The sequence below is a fragment of the Ambystoma mexicanum genome, chromosome 1p, assembly GCF_040938575.1.
Source record: "Ambystoma mexicanum isolate Mex_15411 chromosome 1p, UKY_AmexF1_1, whole genome shotgun sequence".
Classification (NCBI taxonomy): domain Eukaryota; kingdom Metazoa; phylum Chordata; class Amphibia; order Caudata; family Ambystomatidae; genus Ambystoma; species Ambystoma mexicanum.
This window is the reverse complement of record NC_090921.1, coordinates 268,490,827-268,513,397: the sequence shown is the minus strand read 5'-3', so window position 1 is coordinate 268,513,397 and position 22,571 is coordinate 268,490,827. Positions and strand designations below refer to the sequence as shown.

General features: G+C 49.6%; 1 protein-coding gene across 2 annotated transcripts in view; it reads right to left on the bottom strand.

Moving 5' to 3' along the window:
- The window catches only part of ARRB2 (arrestin beta 2), an 893,685-nt gene that overhangs the window by 847,458 nt on the left and 23,656 nt on the right, over positions 1-22,571 (bottom strand). The window lies entirely within an intron of this gene.

The following is a 22,571-nucleotide window of genomic DNA, read 5'->3' as shown; positions in this document are numbered from 1 at the left end:
TATTGACTTGAGAGGGGAGCCTTACACTATTCGGGGATAGTGGTTCTGTGGAATGGCAAGAGGCTGCAATGTCAAGTATGAGCACAGTGCACGACGAGAGCACTTGCTCCAGTGAGCCTTACAAATCACCCGCCACTGGGCTTGTCGGCAGCACTCGGGCCATGCAAGGAGGGGGCTCTCTAAAGCCTGCCTGAGAAGTAACAATGGGAAGTCATGCCTGTATTGGGCTCTTGTTCTCCTGTCTCAGTACACGGGAAGCTGTACATCACCAACCTTGTACCGCCTCCAGGTAGCTCATGGCTTCTGTAAAGAAAACCTGGTAGGTTGTTGCATGGGCTCCTCCAGGAATGTGGACGCAGACAAGCACCAGACTTTCACATGTATCATGAGCCAACATAGCATTGACACTGACATGGTCACATTGGACACCATATCTACTCGGCTTGGCAGAACTCTGGGGACTCGAGATGTTTGCCCACAGTGCAGTGCTCAACCTGAAGGAAGTAAATGATGAGGGAGGGCGTTCCCAAGAGCCCCTCTTCTACTCCTAAAATGTGTTGCCTGTCGTGAAAGTATGGGCTAGTCAAAACGTTTTTACTTATGGAAAAGAAAAAACCTTCGTCCAGACTTCCACCTCAGTAATCTGTTATTCACTCACTACCCCTCATAGGAACATCTGTTGGATAACGGGTCAGCTGCAGACTGTAGGTATGCTCTTCGTAAGTGCAGCATTATTTTCTGTGCAGACGCCATGTCGAAACGGGGAGGAACCCCTGGTTGTGGTGATATCCCAAAAAAGTAGTAATATCCCCCACCTTTTCGTGACCCTAGAAACCCCCTCCGTAATGGACCCATGAGTCGTGGTCATACTGCCATCACCCTAAAAAGTCCTGGCACGAGGAAGGTGGTGACCTGCCTCCTTGAAGGTTACATTGCAGGTACTGACATGAGGGAGAAGAACAGAGGAGAACAAGTTACTTACCAACTGGTAACGTTCTTTCGACTGGATGTTCCTCCAACGTATTCCACATCTTTAACATGTAATGTTTCGCCAGAGGGCGTCCTGCGACAATGGCGTCGGGTCAATGTCCCTCAAAGGCCTCCTTCGAGGGAGACGTCACCGGATGTTATAAATAGGACGCCCCGCGCCCGTAGCCTCAGTTTATGTTTTTTTCCTCCTTAACGTGTGACATGCACATATCCAATGCCTGCTTAACTGCACATAGCCTTGCGGAAACGTAAGCTGCAATCGCATAGGAAATTCTCCAGAGGGGCAGGCTGGGAGGGCGATGTGGGATACGTTGGAGGAACATCCAGTCGTAAGAACGTTACCAGTTGGTATGTAACTTCTTCTTCGAATGGATTGTGTCCTCCAATGTATTCCACACCTTTGACAGACTCCCAAAGCTTTACCAGAAAACAGAGGCGCGAAAAGAATTTAGAGTATCCAATCAGATGGCAGAATAAAGAACCGCCTTACCAAAGGAGATATCTCGACCATGGATTGTATCCAGGGAGTAATGTTTAACAAAGATGTGGATAGAAGCCCATGTAGCTGCATCACAAATATTCCTTATAGGAACTACCCCTGCAGGGCTGTGGAAGTAACCACGCCCCTAGTGGAATGAGCTTGCAACCCTTCAGGAGGGTCCTTGCCCGCCAAACGGTAACATTCAGTAATGGTGAGGATAATCCACCTGGACAAGGTTGGTTCTGTAACAGCCTGGCCCAATCGGTGACCAGCATACCCCACTAAGAGTTGATCGTCCACTCTCACCCTGGGCATCCTAGAAATATAAAAGCTCAAAGCTCTCCTAGGGTCCAACCTATGGAGTCGCTCCTCTTCCTTACCAGGATGAGAAGTAAGAACCACTTTCTGGATCAAATGAAATTCAGACACTACCTTAGGTAGAAAGGAAGGACGTACCTTCAGTACAACCCTATCCTTGTGGAACACAGTAAAGGGCGGCTTAGATGAAAGGCCTGCAATTCACTCACTCTGCGCGCGGAAGTCACCGCAACCAAGAATACCGTCTTGAAGGAAAATCTCAAAAGGACAAGAGTGCAAAGGTTCAAACAGAGCACCCATGAGAAATTCCAAAACCAAATTCAGTGCCCAAACCGGCACATGGAAAGGGGACAACGGGAACACATTAGTGAGAAATCATAAGGAATCTAAAAGTAAGAACATTCTTCAGACGAGCGCTTGAAGAGAGCCAGAGAATCCTCTCGGTAGGGAAGATGGCATGGAGGGCAGATGACATTTCGAGAAGGTCCAGGTACCACACTCTCCTGGCCCAATCCGGAGCAATGAGGACCATGTGGGATCCGAACCTCCCGAACCTCCTGAACACTTGAGGAATGACGGGGACTAGAGGAACCGCGTACAACGGTGGGAATGACCAATCTACTACGAATGCGTCTCCTAAGGCTCCTCTCGGAGGAAATTCCCTTGAGCAAAATCTCTTGCACTTCCGGTTGGCACTGGTGGCGAAGAGATCCACTTGTGGGGTTCCCCAAAGGGTGAAGATCTCCAGAAGGACTTCCTGACCCAACTCCCACTCGTGCGAGATCACGCACTGCCTGCTCAGAGCGTCCGCCGCCGCATTGTCCTCTCCGGCCAGATGAACTGCCGAGAGTGAAATTCCCTGCTGGATTGCCCTGAACCAGAGCTGCACTGCCTCTCTGCACAACGGGAGTGACCCTATCCCCTCCCTTTTTTGTTGAGGTAATGCATGGCCACTGTGTTGTCCATCATGATTTGGACACTCTTCCCCCGCACAGACAGCAGAAAAGCTTCAGGGCCAGCCTGAAGGCCCTCAGCTCTAACGGGTTAATGTGGAGTCAGGCGAGACTGAGTGCTTGCTCGGGAGAACGCGCACAGATCAGCCAGTCGTCCAGGTAGGGGTAGACGTGAATCCCCCCGCTTGCCTGAGATACGCTGCCACCACCACCACCAGTAGCTTGGTGAAGACCCTCGGGCGGAGGTCAATCTGAATGGCAGGACCCGAAACTGAAAGTGTGAGTCGCCAGCCGCAAACCTCAGGTACTTTCTGTGCTTGGGATGAGTTGGCACATGAAAGTAAGCATCCTGTCGGTCCAGAGACACCAACCAATCCTGAAGTTGAAGGGCCTGGAGGACTTGAGAAAGAGTGACCATATTGAACTTGTCCTTCCGGAGACGTTTGTTCAACCAACGCAAGTCCAGGATGGGTCTCAAACCCCTGTCTTTCTTTGGAATCTAAAGATATGGGGAATACCATCCCTAGTTCCTCTACGCTACAGGCACCAGTTCTATAGTGCCTTTCTCTAGCAGGGTCAAGATTTCCTGCATAAGGAGCATATCTGGAAGCTTCAAACAGATATTCCCCGGTGGATTGTCTTGAGGCAGTTTTAGGAAGGGAAGGCAGTAGCCGTGGGCTATGGTATCCAGAACCCACGCATCCGAAGTAATAGCTCGCCATTCTACGAGATGCAGAGACTGTCTGCCCCCAACCGGCAAACCATGGGACATGGCTTCATGAATATTTTGGAGCGGCTGTGGCAGCGGTCTTTTTATGCTGACCCCTTTGACTGGCGGCTCCTCTTGTTCTACCAAAGGAGTAGTAACAAAAAGAACCTCCCCCCCCCCCACAGCCGTCCCCTAGGACGAAAAGGCAGAGGTTGACTCACAGCTGCGCTTAAAGATTTTGCCACAGCTTGTGAGGTCTGCAACCTCTCAAGGCTCTCGTCAGCCTTGCTGCCAAACAAATGCACGCCATGAAAGAGCATGTTCAAAAGACGGGCTTGCACATCCGGGGCAAAACCCAACTTCTGCAACCTCGCAAATCTGCGTACAATGGTGCTCGCAGCCATGACCGGCTAACACTGTCAGCAGAGTCCAAACCCAACAGAAGGGATTCACACATGGCCTCCTTGCCATCCTGCACAAGGAGTCCATCCCTTTCTTCCCCTTCGGGAATATGCTCCGCCGCAAGAGAAACTCAATTCCACAGTGTGTGTGAAAATCTTGCCAAGCCACAAGTGGAGTTGGCCGACTTCAACGCCATACTCACCGTAGAAAACACCTTGCGTGCCCAACCGCCGAAGCGTTTGTTGTCCCTATTAGGAGGGATGGTAGGGTACGCCGCCTGCCTCAAGGTGGCCGTAGCTGCCTGAACCACCAAACTCTTGGGAGTGGGGTGAGATGAAAAGGTAGCTGGGGTCGCTACTGGAAGGGCGGTATTTCTTGGTTAACGATTTGTTAATGGCCGGAAGAGATTCCGGTGACTGCCAAGCAGCCGCTGCCCTTTTCTGCAACTCCGGGTCAGAGGACGGACCTTGATCCAAGATGTCTGAGACCATCCTGCACAAAAGCTTCAGGAGGACTGGACCAGCCCAGATACTCTAGTTATGAGCCTCCTGTAGGATGACTCAGCATGAGCCCCAGGCCTGCCAAATTCTACTTCCGGAGAAGCGTCCAAACCACTGGCATCATGAAGTTTGCCTCAACCCTTCCAACTGACTGCCTCCAGAAAAGACAGGAGACACATCAGGCTCAACATGGTCCATATCGAAGTCGGACCTCTCTTCCTCTTCATAGAGGTCATCCAGCGGGAGGTAAAAGCCTTGCCTCGGGACAGAAGAGGATCACAGGCCTCACAGACTTAGAAGTAGCTTTCCTGGGAGGATACACAGTAGCAGGGTTCTCCGACGGTACATTTCAGCCAAAAGGCCCCAACAGCGTCGATGGCTTCGGTGTTGGCAAGGGCGCCAACACCGCCAAGGGCTGATACAAAGACAAAGCTTCGACGTCCATATCCGATGGAGTTGATGACGAATCTCGAGCCCTTAGAAGGTTTATGCGGTCTCGCTGGGGACGAGGACCGAGACCTGAAAGCATGTCTCTTTCGACCATCCTGAGCCTTGTCCGAAAGGGACCTCGAAGGTTCCCGATGAGGATCGCGCCGAGGACCCGAGCCCGAAGGTGTGCGAGCCATGGATCGATACTCTTCCTTGCCGGCTTCGTCAGAAGGCATGGATGGAACTGTGCCTGCAATTGAAAATCGCCAACATCTACTCCCTAAAGGGCTGCCTCCGGGGTCGAGGACTTAGTTGGACAAGCCACTTTCCTCGCGGCGCCATCCTCGGAGGAGGACAGGGAAGGCGACCGGTGACAGCACTTCCGAGAATGCCGAGACTAGGAGGACGAATGGGGTTGGGGAGGGACCACACCGAGACACCGGCGTCTCCTTCCAACGCGGAGAGTCACCACTCGAGTCGTCAGTGAACATACCCTTGAACTTTTCTTTGGATTTACGGGGCTTACTGGGTTTCGAACCCCTACCAACCTGAAGCTTTCCCTTACGCTACTGCATGGCCTTAGCAGTTAGCGACTGGCATTTGGAACAGTCATCGGTGTCGTGATTCCCACCCAAGCACCACAAACAAATGCAATGCGGATCGGTAATCGACATTTTCGACGGAGGCCTTCAAGGGACATCAACCAGATGCCATTGACGCAGGTTGCCCTCAAAGATGTGGAATACGTTGGAGGACATAATCTATTCGAAACACAGATTACCTCCAGGAACCACTTTAAACATTTTAGTGGTTGCCCGGTTCCCATTGGTTGCCTCCCAATAGAAACAGAGGTAGAGAACCAGGAAGTGTGTTCAATCCTTCCCTGGAGGAGCAGAGAACCAGAAGAGGCTGTGGCCCACGAACATACAGAGAGAAGAGGATCTCCCCCTCCCTTGCTCCAACCCTCTCCCTCTCCCTCCAGCTGCAGTCTACAAGGGACTGAGGGAACCAGGAGACTTCCTCACTGGAAGAGAGCAACTGGGGAAGCTGCCGAAGGAAGAGCCAAGAACCCAGGAGAATACGTAGACGCTTACCAGAGCTGCCAAGGACCGGGAATCTTGTGGATCAAGTACACAGAGGGGGACCGGGAAGACAGAGGGGGACCGGGAAGACAGGGAGGTCCCCCCCAAAGACCCATTGAAGTCTACAGTAGCAGCCAAACAAGGTGCTGCATTACAAACCCGAGAAAGGGGTTGGGGACACATAAGAAGCAGAAGTTGCATCCTCTCTGGAAAGGAGCCGTACTCCTAAATGTTCATAGTTGCAGTACTTGGAAAACAAGTGAGCCATGTCTGCCAAAGAAGGAATTTAGACACAGGCCTGGTACCCACACACTTAGAAAGGAGGGACAGTCCCTGGCAGGAGAGTTTACAAGGGCTGTGGATTGAGGACTTTGTGAGAGCTAAGAGGGAGGCATCCTCTTAGCCAATGCTAAAGTGGTAAGGACCAGGGGAAGAGGAATGTCCCCCTTGTTACTCTGGACATGTAAAGTTTAGGGGGGCAAGGGGAGGAGTCATCACCCCAATATCGAGTGTTGTGAACCATTTAGATATATGAAACAGATGTGAAACCGCCTGCCATGGAAGGCAAATCCAAGTTGAAATGTACTTTGTGCACTTTTTTTGTTCTATTAAGTAACTGTGAAGCGATTCACTGCTCACCTTATGTCAAGTTCATACTGTAAGGGCAGGAAATAGGTTGTTTGGACAGGACTGTGGACATCTATTTATTGACATCCAGACCAACCCTTTAGTTTATTGTTTCGAGGTAGGCAAATTACTTTTAGTCATAGAGAAAGATATGCATTTTCCAACCTCTTATACGTTAAATAAAGGATTATACACCAAAGCATGCAACCACTGTGTCTGTCTCTTACTTCCAACCCCTGACATCTACTGTGTTCCCTACACACCATTGTTTTCCAGCCTGCTGCGTCATTACAGAAGAGGGAAAGGGCATTTGCAAGTCATGCTTGGCACCAACTCAAAAAGCGCAGTCCAGCCCTAACGATTAGGTGACATCCCTTGTGCACGAGATGACAAGCAAAGCCATACACGTTACCAACTCATTGTGTGTCATCAGTGTGGTGTTTTTCTGGTATCTCAGCACACAACCTTGTGACATAGCAGTTCAAGCTGGACTGGCACATTTGGGGGTGGGATCAGGCCCAATTTGCATTTGATTTCTTCAATTGGATGGCAGGATGGAAAACAGTGGTCTGACCTTCCAGCCATCACAGAGCTCCTTTTGTTGTCAGCTAGAATTACCAGCTGTAGTCTCAGCACAATTACCACAGATTAGATATTTTTTTCACAAGTACAATTCAAGTGTTAATTTTAGTGAAATGACCACGTGTTAATTCCAGTGGTAACGCGTGTGCAAATGTTGCGATTGTATAAAGGATAAAATAACTTACATTCAGCCAGTGTGCTGGGATTATAATTAGCAATGCAGATGCAATCATCCACTTTGTGCCATTACAAAGACAGCAATTGTGCTGGTGCTTACAACTTTGCAAATCACAGCACTGCAAAACCCAATCAGCTTTAGTAATTTCACTAGAGCTATAAACAGAGCAAACATGGTCACTGGTCCTACAATAGGCCCAAAACAAAGTGGGTTATTGTCCTGATAGTACAACAAGTAATGCGTGTGCCATAGAAATGTTCCAACGGATGGGTGGGGAATTATGTCAGGTCCCAACATAGACCGATCTGCTTGCAAACAGGCCGACTATGGAGTGTCGAGCCTGGCAGTGTCTATTGATACGTTATACGGTCATAAGGCTGTGAAAGTACATACTAACAAACTGATAAAGATTACAAAATAAATCACAATCAATACATCCGTCCATCATATGGTGTCACAGCTACAGTAACCCTGGCATCTCACCACTGGGCATCCTAGAGCAGTCTGTTGCATTCCATGTACCCCTGTCCAACTGCAATTCCTCCCCCCCCCCCCCCATGGACTTTTTCAGCAGTGGTAATGCATTTGCCCCGGATTGGGGACTGATTAGGATTGTGCTATTTGGTATTGGGGAGCTTTTCATGTTAATGCCAAGGATACCGTTGGCTATTCTCTGGTCCTGAAGGTCTACCCGGGTGAAGTCATGGTCGCTGTCCCCATGTTAATGCAGTCTAGTGAAATTTAAAATGACCTCCCGAGATACAAATAGGCAACCGCATATGGTGCCGAGCCAGTGCAAGGATTACTTTATCAATGCCTCCCTAGATTCTACCTGGTTGCAGAAACAGTTTGGGGATCAGGTGCAAGTATACCTAATCCTCTTTGGGCGTTGCACAAACTGTACTCCGAGGGCCCTAGGGCAGGCATCAATTGTGACATGATTTGGTGCTACATAGCCAACCCTATGAGTTGGTTTGCCATTTTATGTGTTGGTTCTAGATGCCTGATCTGCCGCCCTGGATGTGGGCTGCTTAAGCAATTGCACATCTTAAGTCAATAAACTTAAGAGTCTGCACAAGACAACTGGGATTAGTTGGGTAATCATGGCCCCATCAGAGCCAGTGGTTTCTCCACTCATGCAAATGGGCCCCAACCCTGGTATACTCAGTTTTGTAGTACTTGTGGGAGCGTCCAAATTGCAGTGGGCTATCACCCCAGATGGTTGGTTAGCACAATGAACCCCCTTGCCCCTGGGCATTTTATGAGATCAAGCAGTAACCTCTACACATCCCCAAGTTCTGAAACAACACCACTACAGTTGCATCCCCAAGTTGTGGGTGCTCCCTTTGCAGCTAGGGGAACAGTATGCTGGTTGGTTGGTTGGTTGGTTGGATGGATGGATAATGTAGTAGGTAATGGGAGCTCAGCAATTGACTATTCCAAGGGCAATTAGCCACCTCCTTGTTTTGGTCAAGACCTACTGAGAGAAAACTAATTGCAGAAACAATGTCATGGTCAGGTTGCCGTTTGACCTCCAGACCGTCAAATTCCATTAGGTCCATTGGAAATGGGAGCCCATTTAAGTCCAAGTGTAGTGCAAAAGGGTACACATTTATCTTGGATCCCCATGGGGTTAAGGTCTTAATGCCCTTTCCCTTTGGAGCCGTTAGGCCCCTCCTTGGGATTTTGCTGGATTGCTCTCCTATCCCCATGGACAGCTTAGAGGTTAGACTGATAGCATAAACCTCAAATCTGGGCCGCAATCGCCAACTCTACGGCATGCATGGGCACCAAGTAGCTTGTGACCATAGCAAGACTGGCTGAGGAAGTTACAAAGGGAGATGGTGGACGGGCTGGTTAGAAGCCACTTGTGCACCAGTGCATCGTGAACCATGGTGGTTGCAGCTACTCCATTGCCACCCTCTAATCCCCAGATATCCGGCAAGCCAATACGTGTGACAATGGGGCAAACACCAATTGCGGTGGGCTTGTCGCTGTTTAAATCCTTGCTGGTTGGAATGGTGCCATTGCAGCCCTCAGTCCTTCCCTACCCCACGATAATAACCGCATGAGGCACCAGTCTTTCATATAGCTTCAGGGGCACCGTTTGTGTGTACATGCTGCTCAGGGTCGCTGTGGAGGGTTGGGGGGGTGGTGGAGAGATTAAAAAGGTGTGGAGGGGGCATGGCCTCTGTGACAGCTCCTCTGCTGCTGGATGGATGTGGGTCAGGATGCCAAACAACCCCCTCCCTTTCCCCCTGTGGCCTTTGTGATGCTGGAAATGCATCGGAGGGACAGGGCCTCCATTTCCTTGTCCTTTACTGCTTTTTATCGTGTGTTCTGTCGTGTTTTCCGTGCAGGAGTTCATGTAGGACTCCTGGCGGTGCAACTCTCGCTTTTGGTGAACAGACCCATGGGATAACCTTATGGCACCCATGGGGGGAGGGGGTACAACCCTGTGCCCCTAGTGTATGGTTTTGGGCACCTGTGGCCCACAGAGCAGGGTACGGGCTGGTGGCAGCTCTGTGCTGAATTGACTGCTGCCTTGAGCGTCCTCCATTTTGGCATGCCTAGGCCCTGTCATTGTTATCGGTAGATTCCTGATGGAGACAAGATGTCCCCCGTGGCCTCTTGCCTTCCATCGCCCGTTACCTTGATCTTCCCGAAGTCCCGGGAAGCCCTGACTCTGTCCCTTCCCCCTGACTGGCTGTTGGGTCGAAGTTCCATATATGGTAGTATGGGAAAGTGCCGACCAGACTGGCTGGAGCCTTCACAACGACTGTGTTGTGGGTACACCTGTGGGTGGGACCTGGGTGAATGGATTGTGTGACGAACACGCATTCTGTGTTGTGGATGGAGAGAAGTGAATGGCCTGAATGCACTATGCACCCGATTGGCTGCCTGCCTGCATGAATGAATGCCCTTCTGACCGATTGGTTGCCCGAGTGTGACCCAGCAGAATGAATGGGGGATCAACTAGTATATCTGGGGGCCTCTCACTGCTAGAATTCGTGTTCAGAAGCTGAAGTCCACTACGAAGAGTACTGGAATAAAACCGAAGCTTAACCTCCAAGCCCTGCTGGAAGAGAAGAATTGCTGTTGCTCTTCTTCTTCAATATGAAAGCTGCTGTGTCTCCAAGGACTGACCCAGAGGACCTGGTAAGGTGTCCTCTTCCCGAGCTACAAAAGGACCATCGTGCACCAGCTGATCTTTGCCAAAGCTCCCTGGTAGACAGACCTACGACAGGCTGCCAACCAGAGACGGGGACTGCCGCGGAATCCCTAAGAGAAGCGCCCGGATTGTTGTCCGCCACCGTCGATGATCTCAGTTGCCTACCGGAGTCGTCATGCTCCCGTAGCCTAAGAACATTCGATTCACGGACGTGCTCGTCCGCACCGCGGCTCGCCTTATACCGCCGGAGAAGGCCAGGTCGTTGACGTGCCGAGGCGCATCTGCCAGTGGGTTTCCGGCCACCGAAAGACCACAGACACCGACTCCAACGCCCTTGCTGGGCCATAGTTCTTCGAACTCTTTGCGATCCAAAACCATCGACATCGAGGTGCCCCGCACGCCTCTTCCTTGCAGGACGTTTACACTTCACAGTCGACGAGCACCGCTAGGAAAAAAGCTGCCACTTCACCGTCGTAGCTCACCCTGTTCTCTGTCGGACGTTCGACGATCCGACTCCTGCCTTAAAGGGAGGACCCACACCCACCCACAACAAAGGTCGTATCCTTGATTGGATAGCGGAACATAACTGCGAAGTAAATATCCCAGAGTCCGTATCTCGGATTTGGACTGACCACCACCTGCTTTTATTCACAGTGACGTCTAACCCTGCTACTGCCCAGTCCTCACTTGCCGCACCCTTGCCCACGAAGAACAAAAAACTCATGACAGCGGATAATTTGATGCCCGTCATAATACCTAAACTGAACTCACTCCCAGACATTACAGACCCTAATGTGTTAGTTGAACAGTATAATGAAGCTATGAACTCAGCCCTCGACCACATAGCTCCGCTCAAACTAAGAAACAGCAAACCAAAAAACACCTGAACTCATGGTTCACGCCTCATCTAAAAAATCTCAGGCTGACTAAAAGAAAACTTGAAACCATTTGGAGACTCTCCCCATCAGTCGAAAACAAACTCAACCTCTCCAGAGCCTCCGTCCTATACAAGAAAGAAATACTACTAGCCAAACAAAAAACGTATAATACCAGAATATCTCAAACGAAATGAAGCGTCAGAGAATTGTTCAGCATTCTGAAAGAATTGGAAACTCCCATTGTGCCTCAAGAAAACTGCACCAAGGACAAAAAATAGTGCTCTAGTATACAACTTGCCTTAACAAATAAAGTAGCTAATTTACAAACTAAAATTGCTCTCAAGAAGGCATCTCTAACGCCTCACATCCCGCAGAGTTTAGCGCTACCACCACAGCCTAATCAAAAAGTCTGTTTTTGCTTCTCCAAGGTATCGACCATTGAGGTAGAAAAGGTCATTCTGGGACTTAAACCGTCCAACTGTAAAGGTGACCAATGCCCAGCACAACTTTATCAAGGATGCTGCGAGAGAACATCGCCATTTATAACCAAACTCATCAACTCCTCCTTTACCACAGGCACAGTACCAAACAACCTAAAAGAGTCCTGGGTACTGCCACTCTTAAAGAAACAAACCATCGACCCTGCCATTCCCACAAACTTCAGGCCCATCACGACTGTGCCCTTTCTTCTAAAAATTCTAGACAAAGTGGCCTACTTGCAAATACAAAACTTCCTAGAATCCAACCACTTAATCGGAAACCGCCAATCTGGATTCTGCCCGCAACACGAGACTGAGACAGCGCTAATAGATCTTAAGGCCCAAATAGACGAATGTAGAGATAATGGCTAAGCAGCCCTACTCCTCCTTCTGGACCTATCAGCGGCATTTGACTTAGTTGACCATACAGTCTTACGTAGCCACCTTGACTCTGCAGCCCATTTTTCAAAAGAGGCTATAACATGGATCAAGTCATTTCTGAGTAACCGGACTATGAGAGTCTTTGCTCCATCTGCCTCAGAAGATCCGATCCCTATAACCTGCGGTGTACCACAAGGATCCTGTGTGTCACCCACCCTCTACAATGTCTTCACGAAGCCCCTCTTTGACGAAATGGATCATCTGGGTATCGCCTACACCAACTACGCAGACGATACCCAGATCCTCCTCCCGCTCTCAGGAGTCTAAGCCAAGGATCTGGCTCTAGTTAACAGAATCTATAGCATTGTTCAGGCATGGATGGCCACCCACGGCCTATGCCTGAACGATGATAAAACCAAGCTTATCATCCTAGGCACCCCAACATATCTATCCAAACTCAGCCCTGATTATGCCAACTTCATTACTGATGGGAACAACATAAAAGTAGCTAACGAAGTAAAAACCCTAGGATTCTACCTAGACGCCACCATGAACTTTGCCAAACAAGTTAACTCTCAAGCCACATGCAAACTTATCAGAGCTAGTAAACAATTCCTCTCCACAGATAGCTGCATTGCACTTGCCAGAGACCTTTTACTATCCAAATTGGATTATTGCAACAGACTCTACATTGGGGCAAATAAACAGACCATTCACAAAATCCAAGTCCTCCAGAACAATGCCTTGAGAGCAGCACTCAAGATTAACAGAAAGGAGCATATATCCTCTATAAGAAGAGAACACAAATGGCTTTCCACGTTTGATAAAATTCAACTTAAGATCGCCTCCCTCACCCACAAATGCCTCATTAATAAAGCACCACCCTACCTCATGGACAGGTTATGTAAAAGAACCTCATCCAGGCCAACAAGAACTGCTAACACAAACTGCTTACAAGTTCCGCGCTTCAAACTCTCCACTATATGAGGCCATAGCTTCCCAGTCAAAGCTGCATAGTTATGGAACTCCCTCCCCCCATGACATCAGAGAACCACAGCCCTTCGATAATTTCAGACAGAACCTAACCAGGTGGCTGAGAGCTAAGGACATCCAACTACTCTAACCTGCATAACCCTTAGATGCACCTCCCGTGACACCCACTCTCTGCTCCTGGAGCGTATTCGCTATGCGTTTGAAGCTCCGCGCGCAGCATATCATTCTGACACTGATGACCCGATATGTCACACTGTACATAACTGTATATTATAACCTTATGACTATGCAGGAAACATGCACACTGTTACCTCACTGTTCCTTAACCCCTACCTTGTACATACCCGCCCATTGTAACATTGTTTATGTCTGTATTTTTCTACTTATCATGTACATTTAACTAAGTTGAGCATATCCTTGTCTGTTTGCGCCCTGATGCCCCAGGGTATGGCGCGCCATATAAATAATAAACTAAACTCAAGAAGGGCGTCGATTCCCCGACAAGGTACGCTACAACGGCAGGTACTTTGGGGTTGCAGAACTATTGGAAAGTCTCTTGTGAACAATATATGGACTGGGCTTGTGCTAGATCTTTACTTTACAGGTTGCCCAGGTGAGGGGTATCTCCACACAGAGCTGTGTCTAGGTAGCAGGGCCAGTATTCTGCCTATTGTTCTAACCCACTGCTTTCCTCAAATCTATTGTTGGATTCCTTTACGAACTGATTTGTGTGACATTTAACCGTACAGTTGATGCACTTTAAAGAGATCGAATAGTAATTGTGGTACCACGTAGAACTGTATAGATTTGCCATTACAGATAACCGAGTAAAAAGTGAGTGATCGTGATATTGTACATAACCTTGAATATGAATTATATAAAGACTGTTTTAACTAATACAGTGTGCAGACATTCCTTTGTGGGGGCTTGGGGACTACACTGTACTTAAGAACCAGCGTGCATTACCTCTTGAGAAGCTAGGCCTTCATTGCTCGACCACGTACCAATAATACAGAATCTTGGCTGGGTTACTCTGTGCCTCTCCTCTACCACAGAGAGAGCTGATGTACAGACCATCCCTCCCCCACCCCCCTCCAGTCTTTACAGTCTTCCTGTCCATGCAAACTGTACACCACCATGGGACTTACTGGCTGCCATTCTTTTCGGCACCAGAAATAAAGCTAAAACCTTCTGGGTGACGACTATTAAAGAAGGGCAATGATCATGTGAACCCAACATAAACCAGCCATGATGTGAAGTGTAATAGGAATTGGAAGTTGTGTGCAAAGCAGGTTTAATGTAAGCTAGGAATGGTGTGCAAAAGTATGCCATGATGAAGAAACTGGACATTACAGAAACTGGCAACGAACCACTAAATTGAGATGAGAACTGGAAATAAATGCAAACTGGTAATGGGCTTGGCAGGTCTGCAGCAAACCAGAAATTATTTGGGGACGTGCAGACTTTAAATATGCTGCTGCAAAAAGGAAAGGATCAGAAAACAAGCCTTCTCTGCCTACGCCCCAAGACTACAGAAACTCCTCCACATCAGCAGCAGAGACTCGCTCCCACACTCCTATAATTCAGCAAAGAACTCGACCCCACCGATTCAAGGAATCTCTCCAAGTCACCAGATAGGCCATAACATCGCCCCTCGCTCCACCGGACTCTACACACTGCCTGCCCCTCTCCTCCCAGTATAGCTGATACTCCCTCTCCTCGGTGCCCCACTTTATCGCGTACCCCACTGTATCCCCACTGTACATCTGGTCTGATGTTACCTCTGAAGAGTGCTCCATTATGCAGCTGTACTGTTGTATACCTCTGCAAAGCGCTCCGTTGCTTCTCGAAGCTAGGTCTGCGCTCAATAAATATAATAATAATGTGGCAACTGGGCATAATGTAAAACTGGTAAGAAGGTCCAACCTAGGTCCAAATAAACAAACATGAAAAGAAAAAAAAAAATTGTACTTGGGAGTAGCCGGTACCAAGTGCGTATTTTCCCAGGGGGAAAAGCGGTGAAAATTAACCCAGCCAGACGCCCAACGCGCACTGGAGACAGAGGAGGGAAACGAAGGCGAGAGGTGTGCAGATGGCTCCTCCGAGTGCCTGCAGGACACAGTACAGGCGAAGGGGAACAGCCAGCCCGGCCGGGGAGGGTCTAGTACAGCAAGTGGAGGGACGGGCACAGCTCCAAGTCCCTGCGAGGAAGACCCCGAGCACAAGATCAGTCCATTCGTTAGTGAGTTTCAGAGGACAAAAGAAAATAAATAAAAATTTTAAAGTGCGCCCACAGCAGACTCCTTTTCTCAGTCTCGGTTCTTCCTTCACCTCTGACTTACATCTCAATGTCTCTTCCTGTCTTACTGCCATTAAAAATTGGATGTCATCTCACTAGCTCTCTCTTAACACTGACAAGACTTAAGTCTTGTTCTTTCCATCTAACACACTTTCTCTTCCTCTCCCCCTCCTTCTATTCAATTTCCCACTCCTTTACTCATCATATCTCCCTCGCCTCTCAGGCATGTCGCTATAATCTCTTTAACATCCGTAAAGTTCGTTCCTCTCTCACCTTCCATGCTACCAAACTTTTAATCTCCTCCCTCATATTTTCTCGTCTTTTCTATTATTCTTCTCACTTCTTTGGTCTTCCCGCTTCCCACCTTGCCCCCCTCAAATCCCTTTATTACTCTGCCACCTGCACTCTCTGTCTTCTCTCTCCTCATGACACCATTTCCAACTCACTTTCTCAGTTAGGATGGCTTTCTTTCCATTCCCAACTTAAATTTCACCTCCTTTGTCTGGTCTTTAAATCTCTTCATGATTCTTGCTCCTCCTTACCTCTCCTCTCATTTTACACCCCCTCTCACCACCTTCGTTCTACCGATCTCTTCTTACTTTCAGTTCCCCCACCCCCTTGTGCCTCTTCTCGTTTCCGATCCTTTCACCTCCTTGCCCCCTTACACTGGAACTCCCTACCCTCACTGAAATCTCTTCTTTTTCATTCCCCTCCCTGATCCCCTTCCCCCATTCACCCTTTTTCCCTCTTTCTTGTACCGTTCTCTTAACTTCCCCCTTCTCTTCTAAATCTCCCTTCTTCCTAACTACTCACCTACTCACTATTCTTTCTCCCCCCTCCCCCCTCCCCCCTCTCCCCTCCTCCTCCTCCTCCTCCTCCTCCTCCTCTTTCTTATATGTAAATTGTTCTACATGCAGATTTTCTGGTTTGACTCATGTTTACCGTTATTGCTTCTACTGTTCCAGGTTTATTGTATATTGTATATTTTGTTCATTGTAAAGAGCCTTGGATTAAGGCGCTATATAAAACAAATACAAATAAGAGCGTGCTGCAGGAAGCGAGTTGAGCACAGCAGGTGGGGGCCAATGGCGCCAGGGGGAGGCGCAAGCATCTCACCACCCAGCCTCGAAGCAATGAGCAGGGGAAAAGAGTAACGTCCGACCGGGCAGGCGGATGGAAAAGGGTGAGGCCAACCCAGACTCACGTGGCATGCAAGATCCTTTAGCTCCACCCCCCCCATAGCAAATCCTAGCTGCAGCAGACTGCGGGGGTAGAAGCAACCGGCAGCCTGAACCTAGCAAGGGGGACAAAACTTGTGGCACAAGCAATACAAAGGGAAATGCTAGCAAATCAGGCCCAACCCCGGTTTAGGGTGTAGCATGCAAGAGTGGGACCATCCGATCTAGACATACATGGTGGAACCCTGCAACACGTGATTCAAGCAGGACAGATAAGGCAGCACAGGAGTGCAAGGGCAAACATAGCAGTGCTGTTGCCACGCTCCCTAGTCATCAGTGAGCACGGATTGGGAGCTCCCCAAAGTAAGGGAGGCAGCAGACAAGGGACTAAGCACAGGCACACCCCCCCTGGGAGCGTCACGAGCCTCACTCCCTATAGACAAGCCAGATCTGCGGATACTCCCCGGAACGCTATTAATTTGCGGCATAGCTTCCCTCTGCCTCCTCAGACAACAGGCAAAAGAAACCCAGCGAAGCCCATCAACACAAGCGTCCGCCCTAAAAGGATTTCGGGTTCAGCCGGGGCTACATGCCAAGAAAACTAAACCCCGCAACAGCGCACAAGCTCCAAGAGTTCCACCACAAAAGCTTAACCATGGCGTCACAGCCCCCACCGGATCCACCTACCATACCCAGGGCGGACCAGAAGGCCCCCACAAAAGCAGATGTCTGTCTGCTCCTAGACAAAATAAGATAATTGAAGAGCAGCATGACAACCACAGTAAATGCCCTCCAAGACAGGGTCCACAAAATTGAAGGTGGAAGCCCTTGAAAATTACCAACTCTCAACGGACCTCGTTGAGATGAAAACAGAGGGTCGATTTCAGGACCTTGAGCCAAGGAATGCAGATTTGGCAGCTAAGGTTGTTGACCTGGAGAACAGGGAGAGGCGATCCAACATACGTATTCAAGGCCGATGAATGAAACGCCATCGAGCCTAGAGCATCGAGCCTAGAGAGACAAGTGAAAGCCCTAGTAAATTCTCTTTTTCCCTCTCCCTAACACCAGACCTGGAATTTGAGCGAGTGCAATGGGCGGGAGGGCCCTCAAATGGCCAGAGATCCGACCTAGCCAAATTCCACCACTACAGACACAAAATCGAAATTGTACAGTGGGCGAGAGAGCTAACCCACATCGACTTTGAGGGATCGCGGGTTAGAATTTTTCGAGACCTGTCAGCATCTACCCTCACCAAAAGAAGAGACTGCCGTCCGCTAACCTCATGGCTAGGCGTACAGAATATTCGCTACAGGTGGGCCTTCCCCTTTGTGCTCTCCTTGGAGCATGAGAACGAGGAAAACAGAGTGGTCTCGGCTGAAGAAGCAAACATTGTGCTACAAGGCTTAACAGCAGGAGCAGGCAGAGTCGAAAGGGAAGAACTTCTGGTGTCCTCGGAACCACCAAGGAAACCAATAGGCCCCTGGCCCAAGAGAGGACGCAAAAGGGTACAAGAAAGTTTAGGAGATACAACACTCAGGGGGGCACAGGAACTATAAAACTACATCATCTGGTGGTATGGGGCGACGGCAGCGGGGAAGGTCGCGCTTCACACTTTGATCATTACTGGAATAGCAAAAAAAGGAAACCGGACATGAGTGGTGTCACCACTTGGCCCTCCCCTTAAGTTGTATCTGGGCCCCTGTAGACCCAGAAACATTTGGTCCCGATATAAACAATATCTGACGGAACTGGCAGACCACTAAAACCTGAACACTGAACAGAATTGACCTGTATATGTATTTATGCTTAATTAAATCGAATGGTATAAATGTATGTGCAAATATAAATAAATGTGGAAATATAAATAAAGTTAAAAAAAAAGTAGTATCTGGGCACCTCATATAAGCGATCTCATAATAGACACTATTAGCTTCCTACCGCAAAATGAACAGGGCTTAGTCAGGGTGGGACAAATTTGTAAAGGTGGGGGCCTTTCTGACCAAGGAGGAACTACAAAGTACTCAGCAAGGCCAGCAGATACACCCAATGCTACACCTGCAATTAAAAGGTGCACTCACTGACCCTAGATGGAACACGCATCCCGAGAGGCCTCTTACCCCATTTGAGAGCATACTTAACACATACATGGGCTCAAAAGGGTTAGTGGCAAAACTTTATAGCACCTTATTGCATAGGGGGCATTTACCAACTCCACACAAGCAAGCCAAGTGGGAGACAGACATGGGATGGTCAGGGGATTAAGATGGATCACAATATATAGAGCTGTCTGGAGCCCCACGATATTGGTCCAATATAAAATGCACAACAGCAGGCTACTCATACAATGGCACCTTACCCCCCGCCCCACCCCGAGCAGTTGGAAAAGATGTACCCAGGAATGAGCCTGTATTGTTGGCAGGAATGTGCACAGATTAGCAACTACTGGCACCAATGGTGGGATTGCCCCAATGTCTAAACTTACTGGAAGGAAATCCTGCGCTGGATTCATGACAGGCAATTGGAAGTGTAGCATCTCCTCTCCTGGTCCCGTTTGGGGTCGAGCGGGTTGAAGATTAATATTTGGTCCTTCACCTATCTGCCCATAAATGTACTCCTAGTAACTCGGGTTTGTTTAACTATAAGATGGAAAGGTAGCATCCTGCCAACAAAAAAAAATAAAGAATGATTGCGAAAGGTATGCAACATGGAGAGCCTCACAGCTGCATTAATGGAATCTAACGCACACATAGAAACACTGTGGCTTCCCTTTCTGGAATATTGGGATCTGAACAAAACAACTCCCTAAAATCCCACACGGTTAGGCCCTACTTTGTGGCATGTCTCATGACATGCCAAGCCATCTCATGCGGTCTGGTCTCCCAATGAGCGATCGTAGCTGTAGGTCAATGGTCAAGCGTAACATGTCCTGCACTGAATGTCTTACTACCTGCTGTTGTTCTTGGTAGATTGCTATGTGCTAAGGGGGGTAAGGGGAGAACGAAGGGGGGGGTGAGGGGGGTAAAATGGAAACCAGATCAATCACTTGCACTGTCTTGATACTGTCACGCCATGTTATTTTGTTACACTTGTTGATCTTTAATAAAATCCTATTCCCCCTCAAAATACAATCTAATTTATGATTACTTTGCAAAAATAGTGTTATAAAAACTACTTGTGTTAAAATTAAAATGTATTTTTACTTGTCCAACATTACTCCAATGGGCAAACGTATTACTTTCTGAAAAATCCTTTTACTTCCAAACATCCAAAAGAAAGAAGTAAAACACTACCACTCATATTTAATCTGTAGCCCCAAAATGTAGGTAATGCCATTGTTGCGGCTCCAATACACATGGCCACTGCAGCAGCAAAGGCAATATTCAGGCATGCATAAACGCATTTTGGTTACACCTCTATTCTATGAGAAGCTGATCCACTCAAAGCAGATCACATGGACCAGACCCTTTTATGGTGAGGAGCCGAAATGGTACACTCGTGATGGTGGGGTCTGAGCTTACCTAAAAGCCATTATCAAATGGCTTCAAAATCATTTAGGCAGATGCCACCAGGGGGCGGAGGCAAGATGGCTGCCCGAGTTCCACGCTCCGACCTAACCCTGAGCTCTAAGAGGAGAAATTGTGCAAAGCAGGTGCGAGCCTGCCTCCAAATTGTGATATTTTTCTGGCTGAACTCTGAGCCAAGCGGAGGGTCGTGATCCAAAGACTTAAAGCGGCCCCAGAACACCGAAAAACAGCTCGGGCCTGGCTGGCGCACCTCCCCCCGCACCGCACTCTGCTCGAAGAGGGAGGCGAGACGACGCTGCCGGGCCTGTGGTATTGCGAGGAGGAGCTGCGGGATCCTGGTCTGCGGCTGCACCAGTACTCCCTGCAGGACGTAAGGAGTGCCTTCAAGCACCGGCGTGTGCCCCCAAGCTCCGTCAACTGGTGGAGAGTCGAAACCCCCCCCCACCAGCTGACCCAGCACTGCAGCCGTGGCCCGTCGCAGGAGCGCGCCCACTCCCGACCCGGATCGGGAGACTCGTAAGTAAAGGTGACGGCAGCGGGTGGGAGGGCAGGAGTGTGCCGGCCTCTGCACATGTAAAGAGACTGCAGAGAGGCAACACAGCTTTCCCCAGGGGCCGCTGAGAGTTCAGCACAACAACCCTGACACCGGAGGGAGCGTGTCTCATTGCTCCACTCCGACGCCTGGGGGACCTCGCAGGAAGGCGGTAAGGAGCCGTCGCAGGGGAGGGCTATCTCCACCATTTGCAGACTGGCTACAACAAAGCAGCATGTTTGAGAGAGGGGCAACTGTGATCCCAGAAACGTGGCGCCGGTGGGCAACCCTCGGATCAATCCACAATTAGAACGCCAAGGCCCGAGCTGGATACACAGCCCCACTCCCATGGGTTCACCCAGCTGGAGCACAGGGGGTGGCTGAGGAAATCTGGGGTTCTGAGGGCTAGGCCCCTTCTATGAACGACTGATCACCCTGTGAAGGACTCTGGAATGGTGGAGGTCACCGCGGGGCCCATACCCCTGGAGTGTGGCCTGAATATAAACGCTCTGCATGACTAGTGTGACACCACAAAAGACCCAAAAATAGAAAGCAGAAGTCCTGCACTTCCCAAGGGCCATCCAGGTTCGTAAGACCAGGCCCTGCAGCAGACGTGATCAAGCAGTCCTGCAGAACCCCCAAAGACGTTCCAGGACAGGTTGGACGGGGTGCAAATAGCGGCCACATGCACCATGCAGGGGACCTAGCAAACTGCCAATAAGACCAGACCCGCGAGGCCGGTCCCCGTGCACCAGAGGGATTAAAGGGTGACGCAGCTGCGATATCGCCATCTGAGGGCTCCGGCATTCTCCTTTCTCCGTCATGTGGTGGCTAGGAGAAGGTGTGGACCACCACACCTGGATAGTGAAGAGTTGGCCCAGCCACCTGCCCCCCCTGCACTGGGAACTGTCAGGGAATGACCCCTTCAGCACTGTCCCACCACACAGGCCTCATAGATCCTTGCTCGCCTTAGTTCGTAGTGAGGCCTCAAACCTGGAGGGTTTGGGACCCAAAGTTGGCGGCCAAGCAGGCTGACTGGCTTATCCATATCCTCGTCCCCTGGTGAACAGAACGAGAGTGGGCCTAGACTATATATGAGCTGGAGAGAGACCCTGGCTAGGTTCCAGTCCCGCGCCGAGGCCAACATGATGGCAGCAGGTATCTCGAGCCCGGCCCCCTTGGAGCTGTCCTCCATCAAGTCAGATATACAGATCATTGTGGAGGAGATTAGAGGGATGAGGACGGACATGGGGGCTAGGATTGCTGACCTCTCGGCCAAAGTGACCACGTTAGGGGACGGAATGGAGGGGGTAGAGGCAAACCAAACATCCACGGGCCTCATGGAAACGCAAATGGAAGACCGCTTCATGGAGGTTGAACGACGCGAAGAGAACTCTGCCTTAAAGTGAATGACATCAAAAAATCGTGAGAGGCGAAATAACCTCAGGATTTTTGGAATGGTCGAAACAGAAGGGGAGACACCGGACGGCAAGGTGCAGGATATATTCCAGCTGACTCTGGTCAGGGAGGAGGGCGATAAGATGGTAATAGATAAGAGTTCACAGAGCGGGCGAGGAGCAAGGGGCCCACGGACAGTCCTAGCTCGTATGCATTATTATGGTGACAGAGTGAGGGTCATTGAGAGAGCAAAGAGGATCAGGGAGATAAACTATGGAGACTCTACAGTGTCAATATTTCAGGACTTCTCCGCATATACACTGCTCAGGAGGAAGAAGTACGGGGCCCTTACCAAATGGTTACAGGAGAAGGGTGTGAAGTACTGATGGGGGTACCCATTCTCATTGGCGTTTGAATGGGAAGGGGAAAGGCACCACTTGGTGGTGGAGGAAGAGATCCAGAGAATCATGGAGGAAGTGACGAGCA